Source organism: Pseudophryne corroboree, chromosome 6, assembly GCF_028390025.1.
Source record: "Pseudophryne corroboree isolate aPseCor3 chromosome 6, aPseCor3.hap2, whole genome shotgun sequence".
NCBI lineage: Eukaryota > Metazoa > Chordata > Amphibia > Anura > Myobatrachidae > Pseudophryne > Pseudophryne corroboree.
Window position 1 is genome coordinate 79274907 of NC_086449.1, and position 19454 is coordinate 79294360.

The 19454-nt window shown below is 44.2% G+C and overlaps 1 protein-coding gene and 1 long non-coding RNA gene across 5 annotated transcripts in view; both read right to left on the minus strand.

Moving 5' to 3' along the window:
- Positions 1–6230, minus strand: part of GCDH (glutaryl-CoA dehydrogenase) — a 51870-nt gene extending 45640 nt beyond the window's left edge. The window contains exon 1 of one of the 4 annotated variants that reach the window (XM_063931271.1): positions 6211–6230. The gene's annotated coding sequence lies outside the window, so the exon portion shown is untranslated. Of the gene's footprint in view, positions 1–5727; positions 5749–5819; positions 5978–6210 lie in introns of those variants that run through there. The other 3 variants (XM_063931272.1, XM_063931269.1, XM_063931270.1) reach the window with 3 other exon arrangements.
- A 251-nt stretch (positions 6231–6481) lies between these two features.
- LOC134936264 (uncharacterized) lies at positions 6482–17064 on the minus strand. Its single transcript, XR_010180484.1, has 2 exons — positions 16635–17064; positions 6482–9030 (listed from the first exon to the last, which is right to left on the minus strand). It is a non-coding gene; the product is annotated as an uncharacterized LOC134936264 (long non-coding RNA).
- Between the last annotated feature and the right edge of the window lie 2390 nt (positions 17065–19454).

The window sequence follows — 19454 nt, forward strand, 5'->3', positions numbered from 1 at the left end:
CTGTCGTAGTACTATTTGCGATAGTGCTACTCCGACCTCTAACTGTTCTCTGGACCGTGCCCTTATCAGGAGATCGTCCAAGTAAGGGATAATTAAGACGCCTTTTCTTCGAAGAAGAATCATCATTTCGGCCATTACCTTGGTAAAGACCCGGGGTGCCGTGGACAATCCAAACGGCAGCGTCTGAAACTGATAGTGACAGTTCTGTACCACAAACCTGAGGTACCCTTGGTGAGAAGGGCAAATTGGGACATGGAGGTAAGCATCCTTGATGTCCAGAGACACCATGTAGTCCCCTTCTTCCAGGTTCGCTATCACTGCTCTGAGTGACTCCATCTTGAACTTGAACCTTTTTATGTAAGTGTTCAAGGTTTTCAGATTTAAAATGGGTCTCACTGAGCCGTCCGTCTTCGGTACCACAAACAGCGTGGAGTAATACCCCTTTCCCTGTTGTAGGAGGGGTACCTTGATTATCACTTGCTGGGAATACAGCTTGTGAATGGCTTCCAATACCGCCTCCCTGTCGGGGGTAGACGTTGGTAAAGCAGACTTCAAGAACCGGCGAGGGGGAGACGTCTCGAATTCCAATTTGTACCCCTGAGATACTACCTGCAGGATCCAGGGGTCCACTTGCGAGTGAGCCCACTGCGCGCTGAAATTCTTGAGACGGGCCCCCACCGTGCCTGAGTCCGCTTGTAAGGCCCCAGCGTCATGCTGAGGACTTGGCAGAAGCGGGGGAGGGCTTCTGGTCGTGGGAAGAAGCTGTCTGTTGTAGTCTTTTTCCCCTTCCTCTGCCCCGGGGCAGATATGAGTGGCCTTTTGCCTGCTTGCCCTTATGGGGACGAAAGGACTGAGCCTGAAAAGGCGGTATCTTTGATAAGCGTGTGAGCGCCTTATCCACCCTAGGGGGTGTTTCCCAACGAGCCCTAACCTCTGGTGGGAAGGGATATAGTGCCAATAATTTTTTAGAAATTAGCAGTTTTCTGTCGGGGGTAACCCACGCTTCATCACACACTTCATTCAATTCATCTGATTCAGGAAAAACTACGGGTAGTTTTTTCACACCCCACATAATACCCCTTTTTGTGGTACTTGCAGTATCAGAGATGTGCAAAACCTCCTTCATTGCCGTGATCATGTAACGTGTGGCCCTACTGGAAAATACGTTTGTTTCTTCACCGTCGACACTGGAGTCAGTGTCTGTGTCTGGGTCCGTGTCGACCCACTGAGGTAACGGGCGTTTAATAGCCCCTGACGGTGTTTGAGACGCCTGGACAGGCACTAACTGAGCTGCCGGCTGTCTCATGTCGTCAACAGTTTTCTGTAACGTGCCGACACTGTCACGTAATTCCTTAATTACGGCCATCCATTCAGGTGTCGACTCCCTAGGGGGTGACATCACCATTATAGGCAATTGCTCCGCCTCCACATCATTTTCCTCCTCATACATGTCGACACACACGTACCGACACCCAGCACACACACAGGGAATGCTCTGATAGAGGACAGGACCCACTTAGCCCTTTGGGGAGACAGAGGGAGAGTTTGCCAGCACACACCAGAGCGCTATATATGTATAGGGACAACCTTACAATAAGTGTCTATCCCTTATAGCTGCTTATATCTGTTATTTTGCCAAATAAGTGCCCCCCTCTCTTTTTTACCCTGTTTCTGTAGTTGCAGGATGCAGGGGAGATTCTGGGAGCCTTCCTACCAGCGGAGCTGTGTGGGAAAAATGGCGCTGTGTGCTGAGGAGATAGGCCCCGCCCCCTTCACGGCGGGCTCTTCTCCCGCTTTTTACTGGAAAACTGGCAGGGGTTAAATACATCCATATAGCCCAGGAGCTATATGTGATGTATTTTTCGCCAACTAAGGTAAATTCATTGCTTCCCAGGACGCCCCCCCCCAGCGTCCTGCACCCTCAGTGACCGGAGTGTGAAGTGTGCTGAGAGCAATGGCGCACAGCTGCAGTGCTGTGCGCTACCTTATGAAGACAGGAAAGTCTTCTGCCGCCGATTTATGGACCTCTTCTTGCTTCAGCATCTGTAAGGGGGCCGGCGGCGCGGCTCCGGGACCCATCCATGGCTGGGCCTGTGATCGTCCCTCTGGAGCTAATGTCCAGTAGCCTAAGAAACCCAATCCACTATGCACGCAGGTGAGTTCGTTTCTCTCCCCTAAGTCCCTCGATGCAGTGAGCCTGTTGCCAGCAGGTCTCACTGAAAATAAAAAACCTATTTAAACTTTTACTCTAAGCAGCTCAGGAGAGCCACCTAGATTGCACCCTTCTCGTTCGGGCACAAAATCTAACTGAGGCTTGGAGGAGGGTCATAGGGGGAGGAGCCAGTGCACACCAGCTAGTCCTAAAGCTTTTACTTTGTGCCCAGTCTCCTGCGGAGCCGCTATTCCCCATGGTCCTTTCAGAGTCCCCAGCATCCACTAGGACGTTAGAGAAACATACATGAGTTTGCATAAGAGAGAACTGTAGTGAGCAGATTGGGGCTGTCTTTTCTTGGTTTTTTAGACAGATAATATGCATAAGATGAATTACATACTTTTGAGGCATTAAGGCAGTCCATATGTCATAGTTTTGGTGTGTTGTTGTTTCCCCTCTGTTTTCCTTCGGTTTAACGCAGGTATAACCCTAATATTATAATAACACTTTTATGACAGCACTTCTATGGAAGCACTACCAGCCGTATACTAGACTTTAAATAGGAAAAATTGCCATGTGAATGCAATGATTGCTAACTCCACCCAATACTATCCCCCTTTAAAGCTAAGGCCATAAATTAGCTAAGACAAACAGGCATTACATTCCAATAAGGCAGCCAGCTAAATCTTTACAAATAACAAAAAACAAAACCTACTTCAATGTACCTATATAATATGGATATAAAGTTATTTGCGAAGCTAACAGCGAATCGACTGAGTGTCTGGCTCCCTGATCTTATTCACCCGGATCAGGCTGGATAGGTCCTGGGTCGGGAGGCCAAGGCTAAGGACAACCCCACTAAAATGGTTGATTTAGTTCATTCTCTCTTGGCTTCAACGTCTAACTGCATGGGTTGGTGCTGGAGCACTTGGGCCAAGATTTTAACATTGTATGATAGCCCCGGCTCGGGTGAGGATGAATGGGATGCTCCCTCTCTCCCCTCATTTTCATCTTCTCTTCTCATTAGGGCAATTAGAGCCAACCCTGATATTACAGGTTTTTCTATTGAGGGGGTTGGAGCACAAATTGGGTTTGTTTGCAGATGACCTCATAAGGCCCCCATATATCAGCAGCAGATTACCACAATTCACCGATACACCAGATGGCTGGGTAGGGGAATGAGGAATAATAAACATGTTAAAAATAAACTTTTTGGTTAGAATCTGCAAATCTGGAATTTTTAACATGAAGAATTTCCCCAATTCCCATACAGATCGCTGTTCATCGATGACCGCCAATCGGCAGTGCCTTTAGTTATTGTTTCCAACACTATAATCTCTCTCAGCAACTTTTCCAGTGAATTTTGCAGCCTATCCAACTTTAAATTCAATTTCAGGGGGGGGTGTTTTGTCTGAACAACAACTAAACCTCTTGACCATGTCTGCATGCTTATATGTAAGGAGTTGCTGACACACAACTGTCTGATTAGATATTTGTACCTAATATAGTGGCCAACTGAGTGTATATGTTGTCATGGCTGACCCTGTATTCCTACGGGTGTGGTTCATCAAATCGACAGTATCTAGGTCGACAATGTTTAGGTCGACCACTATAGGTCGACAGTCACTAGGTTGACATGGATGGAAGGTCGACAGGGTTTCTAGGTCGACATGTGCTAGGTCGACAGGTCTAAAGGTCGACATGAGGAATTTTTTTTTTGTGTGTGTGTCGTTTTCTTCGTAGAGTGACCGGGATCCCAAATTAGTGCACCACGTTCGCTCGCCATGCTTCGGGCATGGTGCCTTCGCTTCGCTCGGCACACTTTACCGTTCCAATCGTAGTCCACATGGATCGTTAAGTATGAAAAAATTCAAAAAAAGAAAAAAAATGTGAAAAACTCATGTCGACCTTTAGACCTGTCGACCTAGAAACCCTGTTGACCTTCCATCCATGTCGACCTATAGTGGTCGACCTAAACATTGTCGATCTAGATACTGTTGATCTTCAGACCGGATCCCATTCCTACACATATCTTACAGTATAAGGTTCTCAAGATGGCATTCCCTATGATTATTTACTAGTTGATGATGTAAATGTAAGTTACCATTTTCTATAGAAAAAAAAAACGTCATGCTGTCACAATGACTCTAAATAGTAACCAGCAATGTCCCTTTAAAACAAGTGACTGAAAATTCCGCCAATCAGGTGAAGTATAATGAGCCTCACCCCCTGCTTCAGCCAATGAGCTTGGACTAGTAATAAACACAGCCAGGAACAGCTGGAGAACTGGGAGCGTCAGGGACCAGTAAAGAATCATCTTACACTTGTCACATGAACAACATAAGACCGTCTCAGATTTGGTATCAGGATAGATACAGGCTGTATACGGGTGTTACCACCTAATTACACTATACAATATATTATAACAAACAGGTACTGATAGCAAAGTCTACAGCCTTCTTCACTGAATTTTACACTATAGAACAGAGATAAGCAACGTGTCTCTCGGCTATGGTGGAACTACAAGTCCAAGAAGGACCACCTGCTACAGGCTATACTGGTCATATTGTAGTTCAGCGATTTTAAATAATCATTAATACAGTAAATGACTGAAAACTTACTGTTACTTTATTAGATTTTTTTATTTTTTTTTGCATTAAACATCTGCCACAAAAGAGAACCAGGAGTAGATCATTATCTCAGGGGGACAGAGGTTACTGACAAGTCTGACGCTGGGGACAGAGGCTACTGACAGTCTGACGCTACTGTAGTATACTGCCACCAAAATACACACTTTGCCCAACCTTTGATCTCACAAACTCGCACAGAAAACCCGCCGCTTGCATAATAAAATACTGCAACACCAGTGCAAAGCTCTGTTCAGTGGTGTTATGTAAGGGTAGGCAATTTGTGGCACTCCAGTGGCTGTGGAACTACAAATCCCAGCATGTCCTGCCATACTTCTGCTGTTAAGGCATGCTGGGATGGGTGGTTCTGCAGAAGCGGACGTGCCACAGGCATGTAATAGACCTACATAACTTTATACATCTGCCCCAGATCATCCAAATACTAAATAGACCTACTCAGGTAATCATGTGTAGAGTCCTAAATTATTCAGACACCATGGTCAGAGGTGCATCATATCCATGTGTGGTGATAACGGAGGATTCTAAACTTCACGATGCCATCTGTAGATATTAGTATTACTACTTTCCATTGTTTATTATGGAACTCAAGTCCAGTATTTTTGTTATCATTATTAAATGTATAGGGAGATGCAATTTTTGCTGCAGGCATCTATGTAACAAAACAAGCCTATACATAGTAGACATAACTTAGTAAATAGGCAACCTCTACCAACTGGTGTTGCTGAATTACATATCCTGGAAGGGCATGCTGAAACTTGCAGTTCCACAACTGTAGGCGTAGTACTTGTCCAACGCTGCAGCCTATACCAGCTGTATGGAACATACAAGGTGCCTGCTGTGGGTACAGAGTACTGTACCATGCATCTTGCATGCACTGTAACTAGTATAACCAAGAGGGAAAGTATGCCAAGCCATGCCAGCCTTTACCCAGTGACACACACACAATGCCAGCAAGCCACGATAAGCAGCTCACAGCACTACACCATACAGATCACCTCCCGCAGAATAACTTATCTCACCTTACTCGGCTCCTCTTTCCCTGCTGCTTATGAAACGGGCAGCACACTGGCGCCCCCAAGTGGAGCAGCCTTGCGTCGCTCTTTACTGACGTCACTGGCCGACTGAGGACGCCATATTGAGAAGGGCGGACAGTGAATATGCTGTATGAACTATAAAGGATCAGTGATCACATAACATTACAGACTATTTATCGAACAGAGAGATGCATTTAATAGTCTGATCATTGGATTAGATATGTCTGGGTATTATAACTTTCTATAGTAAAAAAAAAAAAGTTGTAAAGTTTCCTTGGTGACCAACTTTCTTTCATTTTCAAGCATAACCCCAGATTTGTCTCTGAAACACACTTGGTAGCATTTTAAAATAAATTTTCAGGCACCATGGGCATACCTCCCAACACTCTGTCCTGGACTTCCCTCTTAATGTATGATTGCCCTCACCTGTGGTGAAACACCTTTCTTATCAATTAACCTGTTCAACACAGGAGCCGGCAATCATACATTAAGAGAAAAGTCCAGAAGCAGAGCATTCTGTCGCTCCTGGAGAGGGTTATGTTGGGAGGTTGAAGGGATTATATCTCTGAACCACCTCGATTTAATAACCCCTTAGGTACCCGTGAGAGCGAAGCTTAACTCTATACGTAACACACGACACCAAGTAGTTAAGATTCACTCTGCTTTATTATATGGTTAACAAAGGTTTATAAAGACAACGTACATGGGTGTATACAATATGTGCAAGCATATGATTGGATAAATAGAAGTAGCATACGACATTACATGCAGGATAATTAGTAACACACAGAAGTAACAGTTTTGATCTGGTATGTAATTGTCCTTGAAGATAAGACACACACAAGCCTTATATTATATGAACAGACAAGGGCATCTTGTAGAGAGTGCGTACTTGTCTATTCAAACACATAACAATTCATATAGCATGTTTAACCCTTCAATCCCCTCTTAGAATCATATATTTAAATAACATGATTCTGTACATGGAGCTTTTTATTTCTATATTCAGTTAGGTATTGCTTATAGGCTGCAGGGGAGTTAGGAGGGATTGTAAGGACGGCTTCATACATAAGCGAGTTTTCAATACCTTTTGTGGCGAGTTTTCTGCAGCAGGGTATAATGCAAAAGAAAACAACACAAAAAATTACTATCACAATCAATATGTAGATTCCTAGTTGAACAAGACCCTGTTTCCAATTTTCAAACCAACCAAAGTATTGGCTCCATGGGTTATCAATACCTGAATTCTTTTTTAGCTCTATGGATAAATCATCTAGTTTTTTTATGGCTAGGGTAACTTTACCATTTGGCCCTGTGTTGTCAGGGATAAAGGTACAACATCCTTCTACCTGTTTTATGTAGACACAAACTCCACCCTTTTCAGCCAGTATCATGTCTAAGGCCATACGGTTTTGGAATGTCATTTGAGAGGTGGCTTCTAATTGTTCAGCTATACCTTTGAGTGCAACTTTGGTATCATTAATGAATCTCTGTTGGTTATAGTAGATATAATTGATCCATGCAACATTTTTATTGGCAGTTATTATAGGAATTAAGGATTCAATTCCTGCAGCTTCTTCATCTCTAGCTTTGAATTCGTCTGGCACCCCTCTTGGGACCCCAATTGTGTCAATATAAACATGTGGATCGAAGCTACCTATTGGAGTTTCCCTTTTTCTTCTATGTGTGGGAGCAGTGTTTGAGGTAGGGGAACCTTCATTAGTTGGGAGTATGTGTAATGGCATAATTATTTTGGCTAAGGCACATTGACCTTTCCATGGGATATTTAATCTAGTTCTGAGTTTTAAATCTCCACAGATATAATAAATGTCCCCTAGGGACTTGGTTTGATTAACTAGGATGGTGTTACGTGTTTCTGAGCAGTATCCAGGAGGAAAATTTTTAAAATCCTTGCCAGAGTGGCTAGTGGAGTTGTAGCAGGTGCAGTTACCTGGGTATATGGTTATTGTGTTACCAAGGTTGGGGTTTTTTGAGAGTATGGGGTATTCCTTTTTCCACATTTCACATTGGCTGTCATTGATTTTGGTGCCGTTGTAAAGGCTGAAAAAACAACTTTCTTGTTCTAGGGGTATATTAAGGGGCACGGTGCCTAGGTGAGGCCTAGATCTGCCACAAACATAGCAGTTACTTTTATTATGTTTATTGGCACTATATTTCATCCATTCTAACCAGAAATTGATGTCAGAGAAACCAGTTTCAATAGCTAGGGTGTCTTCAAGGGTGGGATTGTTAATGGCTATCATATCCTTGAAGGTAGCTATATGAGGCCTTAGGGGTTTGCCTTGGGGGATAGCCTTAGACTGATACGCTGGATTTTTAAACATGTCCCATAAATGAAAGCTTTGCCTTTCGCTATAGTACCCTGTTCCCCACCATATTCCAACTACATAGGTACCATTATCTGCTCTGCTGGGGCGTTCTATGTTTAATCTGAACCTATATGCACTTAGGCCCTCGTCCATCTTAAAGATAGACATTCTAGAGAGTAGAGGTATTCCATCAGGTTGGCTCCATCTATTTAAAGCGTCTGATGGTCTGTACCCCCAGTCAATTCCTGTGTTCCACCCCACAGATTCCCAGGAATCACAGTTGTATCCCCACCATGAATCAGTAACACAAATATAAACTGTCTCAGATATTCCTGATTTTCTTTTTTTGTGTATAGAGTGTTTTGCTTCAGCAAGCTTGGAGAACATAAAGTAATCTAAGACATAGGTGGCTACGTGTGTGTTGGAGGAGTTATACCATAAGGTGGTCACCCCTTCCTTTTGTGAGATATCAACCTCAGTTCTACAGGGAAATGTTAGGACTGTGATGAGGGTTAGGATAACACATGCCCAGCGGGGTCCGTGGTTCACAATCATCTTCTCCATGTGTGAGGTCATCTTGGTTGGAGGTCAGGGCTGTCTGCCCCCGTTAGTACCTCTCCTCGTTGGAGGTCAGGGCTGTCTGCCCCCGTTAGTACCTCTCCTGGACTTGCTTCGCGGTTTGGGCTGGGTATCTTCTTTACTCGGGATGCATGTATCCACGTGGGCCCCTCTTCAGTGAGGACAGCCGTCCTGGTCACTGCCACGACTTCCGTCTCTGGACCATAGGTGAAATCTCCTGGACCTTTATTCCTCGGGAGCACTTTCACAACGACTTTGTCTCCGACCTGAAAAGGATGTGTCGGTTCCTGTGGATTAAAAGGATTTTTACAAACAATTTTGTGTTCAATTTCATCTAGTTTTGTTATGAGGGACCTCACATATTCTTCCTTTATAAGTTCTAAATCACCTTGCGTAGACAGGTAACACATCTACTGACGTAATGATCTACCAGTGTTTTAACATCAGTGATATAAAAGTCTTTGCTTAAAAGTAAGGCTGTGGTGTTCTTGCTATGATGTCCTACCCCATGGTAATGAGCAATGAACAAAGGGGCACTTGTTTGGGGTATACAAGGTTTCCCCTCTTTGCAGATTAATCCTGATTTGGGATTTTTCTGCAATACAGGATATATCCAGTCATCCAAATCCTTGTTGGAGGCTGTGGCCTGTAGCTCCGTGATAAGATATTGATCATTAATGGCAGGGGGGGTCATGACAGTCATATGGGACTGGGCAATGGGTTGTAGAGCTGCTTCTTTGGCAGTTTTGTCAGCAAGGGCATTGCCTTTGGATATGTCGTCCTTGCCACCAGTATGGGCCCTGCAGTGCAAAATTGCAATATCAGAGGGCAGTGTGATGGCATGGAGGAGGTTTGTGATAAGCTGTGCATGGGAAATGCCTTTTCCATCGGCTCCTACAAAGCCTCTTCTTGCCCAAATAACTCCATGGTCGTGGACAACGTCATGGGCATATTTGGAGTCTGTGTAAATTGTAACGGGTTTGTTTTGGTACATTTGGCAGGCTCTGGTAAGGGCTATGAGCTCTGCAGCCTGTGCCGACTGGTAAGGTATGGGCTTTGCTTCAAGAATGTCATTGGGCAGGCGCACAACGGCATAACCTGCTTGGTATGTGGAGTCATTTGGTCTGCTACAGGAGCCATCAACAAAGACATTGTCCGAACCGGGTATGGGTACAGGGGACATGTCTAATCTCGGGGAGGTCTCTGATTCTATTGATGCTGAGCAGTCATGGTTGTCAGGTATGTCATCTTGGGGACCCTTTTGTCCTAGGAGTGCATTAAGAATGGGTGCTGGGCCTGATGACGTGTTTGCATATTTGATGATGAGGGATGGGCTGCTTTGCAATAGGACTTCATACCCACTAAGGCGTTGGGCCGACATATGCTGTGTATGCAAGCCGTTAAGTATTGCTACGACATCATGCGTTGTGTGTAGAATTGTTGTGTGACCTAAGGTGAGTGTAGTTGCCATCTCAGCCACCATTGCACAAGCTGCCAGTGCTCTGAGGCAGGCAGGCATACCTTGGACCGGAACAGGCATTACTTTGGAAAAAAATGCCACGGGGCGCAGTTTGCTTCCATGAAATTGAGTCAGTACCCCCGCCATGGTTTTACAGTTGTCCCTTGCATATAAATGAAACGGTAGTACATAGTTTGGGAGGCCCAGTGCCGGACTTTTTACCAACATACATTTTAGACTTTCATATGCAGTTAACATTTCTTGTGACCATTGAATCTGTTTAGGTTTGTCATTGAGAGTGGCTTGTCTCAAAATGTTGTCATAGTAGGAACAATCAGATATCCACTGTCTGCAATAATTAATCATGCCCAGAAAGGATAGCATTTCCTTCTGAGTAGTTGGGGTGACCAGGCCCAATACAGACTGAATGCGTTGTGGACTGATTTTCCTTTCTCCCTGTGTGAGCACAAAACCCAAATAGTTAACATGCTTTTTACACCATTGCATTTTTGTTTTTAGACACCTTGTGTCCACATTCACAGAGCCAGTTTAACAGTTTGACTACAGAGAAGTAGAGATGAGCGGGTTCGGTTTCTCTGAATCCGAACCCGCCAGAACTTCATGTTTTTTTTCACGGGTCCGAGCGACTCGGATCTTCCCGCCTTGCTCGGTTAACCCGAGCGCGCCCGAACGTCATCATGACGCTGTCGGATTCTCGCGAGGCTCGGATTCTATCGCGAGACTCGGATTCTATATAAGGAGCCGCGCGTCGCCGCCATTTTCACACGTGCATTGAGATTGATAGGGAGAGGACGTGGCTGGCGTCCTCTCCGTTTAGACACTTGATTTACTAATTTTGGGGAGCATTAGGAGTACTCAGTAGTGTACAGTGCAGAGTTTTGCTGATAGTGACCAGTGACCACCACTTTTATTTATAATCCGTTCTCTGCCTGAAAAAAGCGATACACAGCACACAGTGACTCAGTCACATACCATATCTGTGTGCACTGCTCAGGCTCAGGCCAGTGTGCTGCATCATCTATTATCTATATATAATATTATATATCTGTCTGACTGCTCAGCTCACACAGCTTATAATTGTGGGGGAGACTGGGGAGCACTACTGCAGTGCCAGTTATAGGTTATAGCAGGAGCCAGGAGTACATAATATATTATATAGTGAGTGACCACCAGACACACAGTGCAGTTTATTTAATATATCCGTTCTCTGCCTGAAAAAAGCGATACACACAGTGACTCAGTCAGTCACATACCATATCTGTGTGCACTGCTCAGGCTCAGGCCAGTGTGCTGCATCATCTATATATATTATATATCTGTCTGACTGCTCAGCTCACACAGCTTATAATTGTGGGGGAGACTGGGGAGCACTACTGCAGTGCCAGTTATAGGTTATAGCAGGAGCCAGGAGTACATAATATTATATTAAAATTAAACAGTGCACACTTTTGCTGCAGGAGTGCCACTGCCAGTGTGACTAGTGACCAGTGACCTGACCACCAGTATATAATATTAGTAGTATACTATCTCTTTATCAACCAGTCTATATTAGCAGCAGACACAGTACAGTGCGGTAGTTCACGGCTGTGGCTACCTCTGTGTCGGCACTCGGCAGCCCGTCCATAATTGTATATACCACCTAACCGTGGTTTTTTTTTCTTTCTTTATACATACATACTAGTTACGAGTATACTATCTCTTTATCAACCAGTCTATATATTAGCAGCAGACACAGTACAGTGCGGTAGTTCACGGCTGTGGCTACCTCTGTGTCGGCACTCGGCAGCCCGTCCATAATTGTATATACCACCTAACCGTGGTTTTTTTTCCTTTCTTTATACATACATACTAGTTACGAGTATACTATCTCTTATCAACCAGTCTATATATTAGCAGCAGACACAGTACAGTGCGGTAGTTCACGGCTGTGGCTACCTCTGTGTCGGCACTCGGCAGCCCGTCCATAATTGTATATACCACCTAACCGTGGTTTTTTTTTCTTTCTTTATACATACATACTAGTTACGAGTATACTATCTCTTTATCAACCAGTCTATATATTAGCAGCAGACACAGTACAGTGCGGTAGTTCACGGCTGTGGCTACCTCTGTGTCGGCACTCGGCAGCCCGTCCATAATTGTATACTAGTATCCAATCCATCCATCTCCATTGTTTACCTGAGGTGCCTTTTAGTTGTGCCTATTAAAATATGGAGAACAAAAATGTTGAGGTTCCAAAATTAGGGAAAGATCAAGATCCACTTCCACCTCGTGCTGAAGCTGCTGCCACTAGTCATGGCCGAGACGATGAAATGCCAGCAACGTCGTCTGCCAAGGCCGATGCCCAATGTCATAGTACAGAGCATGTCAAATCCAAAACACCAAATATCAGTAAAAAGCCTCTTTTTTTCTTTGCGTCATGTGCTGTTTGGGGAGGGTTTTTTGGAAGGGACATCCTGCGTGACACTGCAGTGCCACTCCTAGATGGGCCCGATGTTTGTGTCGGCCACTAGGGTCGCTAATCTTACTCACACAGTCAGCTACCTCATTGCGCCTCTTTTTTTCTTTGCGTCATGTGCTGTTTGGGGAGGGTTTTTTGGAAGGGACATCCTGCGTGACACTGCAGTGCCACTCCTAGATGGGCCCGGTGTTTGTGTCGGCCACTAGGGTCGCTAATCTTACTCACACAGCTACCTCATTGCGCCTCTTTTTTTCTTTGCGTCATGTGCTGTTTGGGGAGGGTTTTTTGGAAGGGACATCCTGCGTGACACTGCAGTGCCACTCCTAGATGGGCCCGGTGTTTGTGTCGGCCACTAGGGTCGCTAATCTTACTCACACAGCTACCTCATTGCGCCTCTTTTTTTCTTTGCGTCATGTGCTGTTTGGGGAGGGTTTTTTGGAAGGGACATCCTGCGTGACACTGCAGTGCCACTCCTAGATGGGCCCGGTGTTTGTGTCGGCCACTAGGGTCGCTAATCTTACTCACACAGCTACCTCATTGCGCCTCTTTTTTTCTTTGCGTCATGTGCTGTTTGGGGAGGGTTTTTTGGAAGGGACATCCTGCGTGACACTGCAGTGCCACTCCTAGATGGGCCCGGTGTTTGTGTCGGCCACTAGGGTCGCTAATCTTACTCACACAGCTACCTCATTGCGCCTCTTTTTTTCTTTGCGTCATGTGCTGTTTGGGGAGGGTTTTTTGGAAGGGCCATCCTGCGTGACACTGCAGTGCCACTCCTAGATGGGCCCGGTGTTTGTGTCGGCCACTAGGGTCGCTAATCTTACTCACACAGCTACCTCATTGCGCCTCTTTTTTTCTTTGCGTCATGTGCTGTTTGGGGAGGGTTTTTTGGAAGGGCCATCCTGCGTGACACTGCAGTGCCACTCCTAGATGGGCCCGGTGTTTGTGTCGGCCACTAGGGTCGCTAATCTTACTCACACAGCTACCTCATTGCGCCTCTTTTTTTCTTTGCGTCCTGTGCTGTTTGGGGAGGGTTTTTTGGAAGGGACATCCTGCGTGACACTGCAGTGCCACTCCTAGATGGGCCCGGTGTTTGTGTCGGCCACTAGGGTCGCTTATCTTACTCACACAGCGACCTCGGTGCAAATTTTAGGACTAAAAATAATATTGTGAGGTGTGAGGTATTCAGAATAGACTGAAAATGAGTGTAAATTATGGTTTTTGAGGTTAATAATACTTTGGGATCAAAATGACCCCCAAATTCTATGATTTAAGCTGTTTTTTAGTGTTTTTTGAAAAAAACACCCGAATCCAAAACACACCCGAATCCGACAAAAAAAATTCGGTGAGGTTTTGCCAAAACGCGTTCGAACCCAAAACACGGCCGCGGAACCGAACCCAAAACCAAAACACAAAACCCGAAAAATTTCAGGCGCTCATCTCTACAGAGAAGCAGATCATCTGCATACTGTAGCAGGACAGAACCATAGGGGGGGTGCCAGGGAGCCAATGTGGCTTGGAGTACAATGCTATACACAACAGGTGAATAAACATACCTGTGGTAATCTGCACCATGTTAACTGCTTGCCCTCAAAAGTAAAAGCAAAAAGTAACTGTGTTTGGGGGTCCACTGGTATGCTGAGAAAATGTATTTTTTTAAATTAATCACTGAAAAAAAATGCAGCATCTACAGGGATGGCTGAGAGGAGTGAGTTTACATCAGGTACAATTGGTGCAATGGGAACAATTAGCTGATTAATTGCTCTAAGATCTTGCACAAACCTTATAGTCCCTTCTACTTTTGCTACAGGGTTAACTGGTGTGCAGTATGGGGATACTACATGTCTAAGAATGCCTTGCTCTAAAAATTGCTGTACCATAGGTCTAAGACCTTCTATTTTTTCTTTTAGACAATGGATATTGTTTCTGGTAAAGGGGTGTACATCAGGTTTCAGTGTGGCCTTGTAGGGGGTACAAGATATTAGGCCAGTGTCATAGGGCCCCTCTGACCATACCTGGGGGTTTACAGTCTCTAACTCAGGTGGTGTGTCAAGGTTTACCCACACAGGTAAATGAGGTGATACAACATCCATGCCGCTACTTGAGGCAGAGGGACTAATTGTGATTTCGAGACGGCTGAGAAGATCCCTTCCCAGTAGGTTTATTGGGCATTCAGGTATTACAGTAAAGTTGTGTCTTCCCATATAAACGCCCTTCAAAGTTTCTATACTGATGGCGTCGGTAATATAGGCTTTTGTGGGTATCCCATTAATTCCCATTGAAGGAGCAGTCCTTTCCAGGTGACCATTGTACAGGTCCTTACACAAAACACTGGTAGTAGCACCACTGTCCACTAAAAAGGGGACGGCTTTTCCTCCCACAATTAAAGTGAGCAGCGGTGGGTCCTTCCAATGCTTTGTGATTTGGGCAAAGGCTGAGATACCCTCCTCCGGGCCCCGTCAATGGGTCTGTTCCTGCCAGTCAACTCGAAAACGGGGAAAGTCTTTAGTCTGGTCTCTAGGTTGGCTGCGGGGTGGTGCATCGTTGTGCATAGGGTCCCGGACCTGTCGGGGTCTGCTGGGGGGATATGGACAATCCCTGGCCCAGTGGCCATCTTTCCCGCAATTGTAACATGTATTGGTCTGTCTCCTAGAAATAGGTGGAGGTCCCATAGGGCCCCTCTGGAACCTATTGTCTTGGGGTGGGCGGAAAGACCTATTTGGCTTTCCCGGGGGGTTCTGGGGTTTCTGGTAGTTATGTGAGGGTATAGAACTGACAGATTTCCTCAATTCAAAACAACCTGCTGCTTCTTTCTCATATAAATGTTTTTCAAAATCTTTAAGATCGTCAGAAGTCCAGCTGGAGACACTTTGTTTTACTGTGAGACCAGTAGAGGGCAGCAGATTGTTAACAAATGTAGAAATAAGAAGATTATGGCAATTCACTAGGCTGAGCCCTGCTTCTTCAGACCAACACTTTTTAAATCTTTTCCAAAAGTCAGTCACATTCTCACTAAGTTTCTGTTTGCAAGCTACTGCTGCTGGGAGAAACGAGCAGCACATTCCTTGCAGGTCTCCCCCGGGAGGGGAGGGGAGGGGGGTATTCAGTCTCTTTACTCTGATCTGATCCCATATTATCAACAAGTAACTAACGTATTTTAAGGTAAAGCAACAACAATCCTATCATAAAAACATAGACTGTTCCGAACACACTGTCATATAATGCGTGTACACTTACCACTCACGCAACATATTTCTAAAAGAATTCACAAATAACAGGGAAGGGAAACAATAGTCTATGTATGCATTCAGCTGATCTGATCATAAATCATTGGTAACATGTGGGATTACACATTCCCTACACAAACTACCAGAGACAGAACAGAGAAGATAAGGAATAACAGCACAACTTGTGATACCAAATGTACGTACACGTACCACCCGTACAATTAATATCTCTGCAATCGTGGACAATGTTATTTGTTACAAATCAACTTTCAAATGTACTTAAAATCACTGTAAACAACAATGTCCTCTGAGACTCAGCGCCCGTGCACTTACCACCCGTTCACTGAGTGTCCTTAATAGAAAAAATTACAATATGAGTACATATAAGACAAACATACAAACATTTAGGTGATCAAATCGAGGAGGCGTTGTTATTTGGATTTCTGGTCCATCTATGGTATCCCGGATACCTGTGCCTTTTAAAGATTTCGTGGACCCCTGGTCCTCTTTATTGGTATCCCTGATACCTTTGCCTTTAAAGATTGGTATCCCTGATACCTTTATGTGGCGCCCGGCGCCTTTAAGAAAACAAGTTTCTTTTCTGCCAAGTCCCGGACTTGGATTGTATTTTTGGTCACGTGTTCCCGGAACACGGAATGAGTTCAGATCTAGTAGTAATCGCAATCCCTGAACGGAAAAGACAGACAATAAAATTCTCTATCTTACCGGGCAGGGGACGATCGCCTAGATCCCGGACTTTGAGCCCCCAGCTGAAGGGATTATATCTCTGAACCACCTCGATTTAATAACCCCTTAGGTACCCGTGAGAGCGAAGCTTAACTCTATACGTAACACACGACACCAAGTAGTTAAGATTCACTCTGCTTTATTATATGGTTAACAAAGGTTTATAAAGACAACGTACATGGGTGTATACAATATGTGCAAGCATATGATTGGATAAATAGAAGTAGCATACGACATTACATGCAGGATAATTAGTAACACACAGAAGTAACAGTTTTGATCTGGTATGTAATTGTCCTTGAAGATAAGACACACACAAGCCTTATATTATATGAACAGACAAGGGCATCTTGTAGAGAGTGCGTACTTGTCTATTCAAACACATAACAATTCATATAGCATGTTTAACCCTTCAGAGGTATGCATGGGCACAATGCAGACGCATACTTGCCTACCTGACCCTCTCCATGAGGGAGAAAATGCTCTGTTCCTGGACTTTCCTGGTAATGTATGATTGCCATCACCTGTGATGAGCTAGTTAATGGATAAGAAAGGTGTTTCACCACAGGTGATGGCTATCATACATTACCAGGAAAGTCCAAGAACAGAGCATTTTCTCCCTCATGGAGAGGGTCAGGCAGGCAAGTGCATACCTCCCAACATGACCCTCTCCAGGAGGGACAGAATGCTCTGCTTCTGGACTTCCCCCATAATTTATGATTGCCATTACCTGTAGTGAAACACCTTTCTTATCCATTAACCTGTTCAAAACAGGTGTCTGCAATCATAAATTAAGAGAAAAGTCCAGAAGCAGAGCATTCTGTCCCTCCTGGAGAGGGTAATGTTGGGAGGTATGCAAGTGTGCTGCTGCAGAGCAGACGCCACAGCTCGCGGAACCTGCTGCAGGTGCAATAACATTGCAACAAGAGTGCACTTACCTCATTCTCTGCCTGTTATTACCTGATCTTGTTTCATTACTGATTTGGTCCTAAATCATACCTCCCAACATGACCCTCTCCAGGAGGGACAGAATGCTCTGCTTCTGGCTTTCCGCTTAATGTGTGATTGCTGGCACCTGTTTTCAACAGGTGAATGGATAGGAAAGGTGTTACAGCACAGGTGATGGCAATCATATATTAAGAGGGAAGTCCAGGAGCAGAGCATTCTGTCCCTCCTGGAGAAGGTCATGTTGGGAGGTATGCCTAAATTTCAAAGTGCAATGGAATATGGTTGTTCTATATAAATATTATTAAACAAATAACATACTTTTACATTTTAAATGCCTCTCTTCGATAAATATTATTGTACAAAGCCAAAAGAAAACAAAACAAAACATTGGTATGAATGGCATCTAACATGCTGAGTAGCGGTCTTTCATTGTATATCGAACAAACATACTGGCCATACATTAGTACGATCGCCCCCGCCAGCCGCCGGGCATGCGATAGGTTATACGGAGGTTTTGCACCGTGCAATCTATCATACCACCCGTAATGGACCCCTACCCGGATCGACTGATCATATGTGCAGCACATATGATCATTTGATGCGATGTACGACCCGCTGGGCCGCACATCACATCATAGGTCTCCATAAAAAATATATAATATGCACACGATGCATCGTATGATGCATCAAAATTGTGCATTCATATACGATATCACACAAGTGTATGGCCAGCAATATGGATTTTGCAGTCGGCCCAACCACTTCACAACGAAGAAAATTTTACACCAAAAAGAATTGCGCTATCAAGCTGCAGGTCAGTGGACACTTAGAAGTGGGATGTTACCCTCATCCCGAAAGAAGGATACCTAGAACTGTTAAAATTTCTATGTGTCCTCTATCCTGCGCTCTCCTCAATTTTTTAATAAAAATAAAATAAGGTAAAGAAGGTGTGTCTCTACTTATCTTGAGTCAGGTATTTTCTCTCTCTTAGTAATACTCCCCTCACATTAGAAACAATCGTAACACTCCATATAATTCATACTACGATTACAATCGGTATAGTCGCTTTCAGAACAGAGATTCTTTTTTAGAGAATGGGAGGAGAGAGTATCCCCAGACGTAGTTGGTAGGAAATATAGAGGAAAACGAGGGGGAAAGAAAGTAGGATCAGTCAGGAACAACAAAACAAAAAAGAGGAAACGAAGGAAGAAGATCTGTGTTAGCAATGTCTGTGAGACACCTTCAGGTGGGGAGACCCCAATCGTGGAGAATAAGGTGAAAATCTTTAATCTGAGTAAATATATATTAGGAGAATCTGAAATTTCATTACTTACAAAGGGATTGAAATTTGCTCCAGTAGCAAAATTAAACAAATTTAATGTATATGTGGATCTCCAAAAATACATCAGAAAGTTATCACTAAAAAGGTTTTTTGCTTTCAAACCAGAAGTGGAGGAGGACATAGAAGGAGAGAATACCTCCGAAAAAATATTTAAACCAAAGTCCATATTTAACCCCACTTTTATGAAGGGGAATTTCGTTGAGACTTTCTTCTCATTGGTCAATAGGGACATAGAGGCACTTACACCACCAAGAGCCAATTACAACTTAACAAGAAGCGAAAAGGAGGCTTTAGAAAATTTAAGGTCAAATAAGGACCTCATAATAAAACCTACAGATAAAGGTGGTGGTATAGTACTTATGGATGTCGAAAAATATGAGACAGAAGTGTTACGACAACTGAATGACGGCTATACATATAAAAAATTAAAAGGAGATCCAACTAAAAGAATTCTGGGGAATCTCACATCATTAGTCAAGACCTATGTAGATAAAGACACTATCACGGAA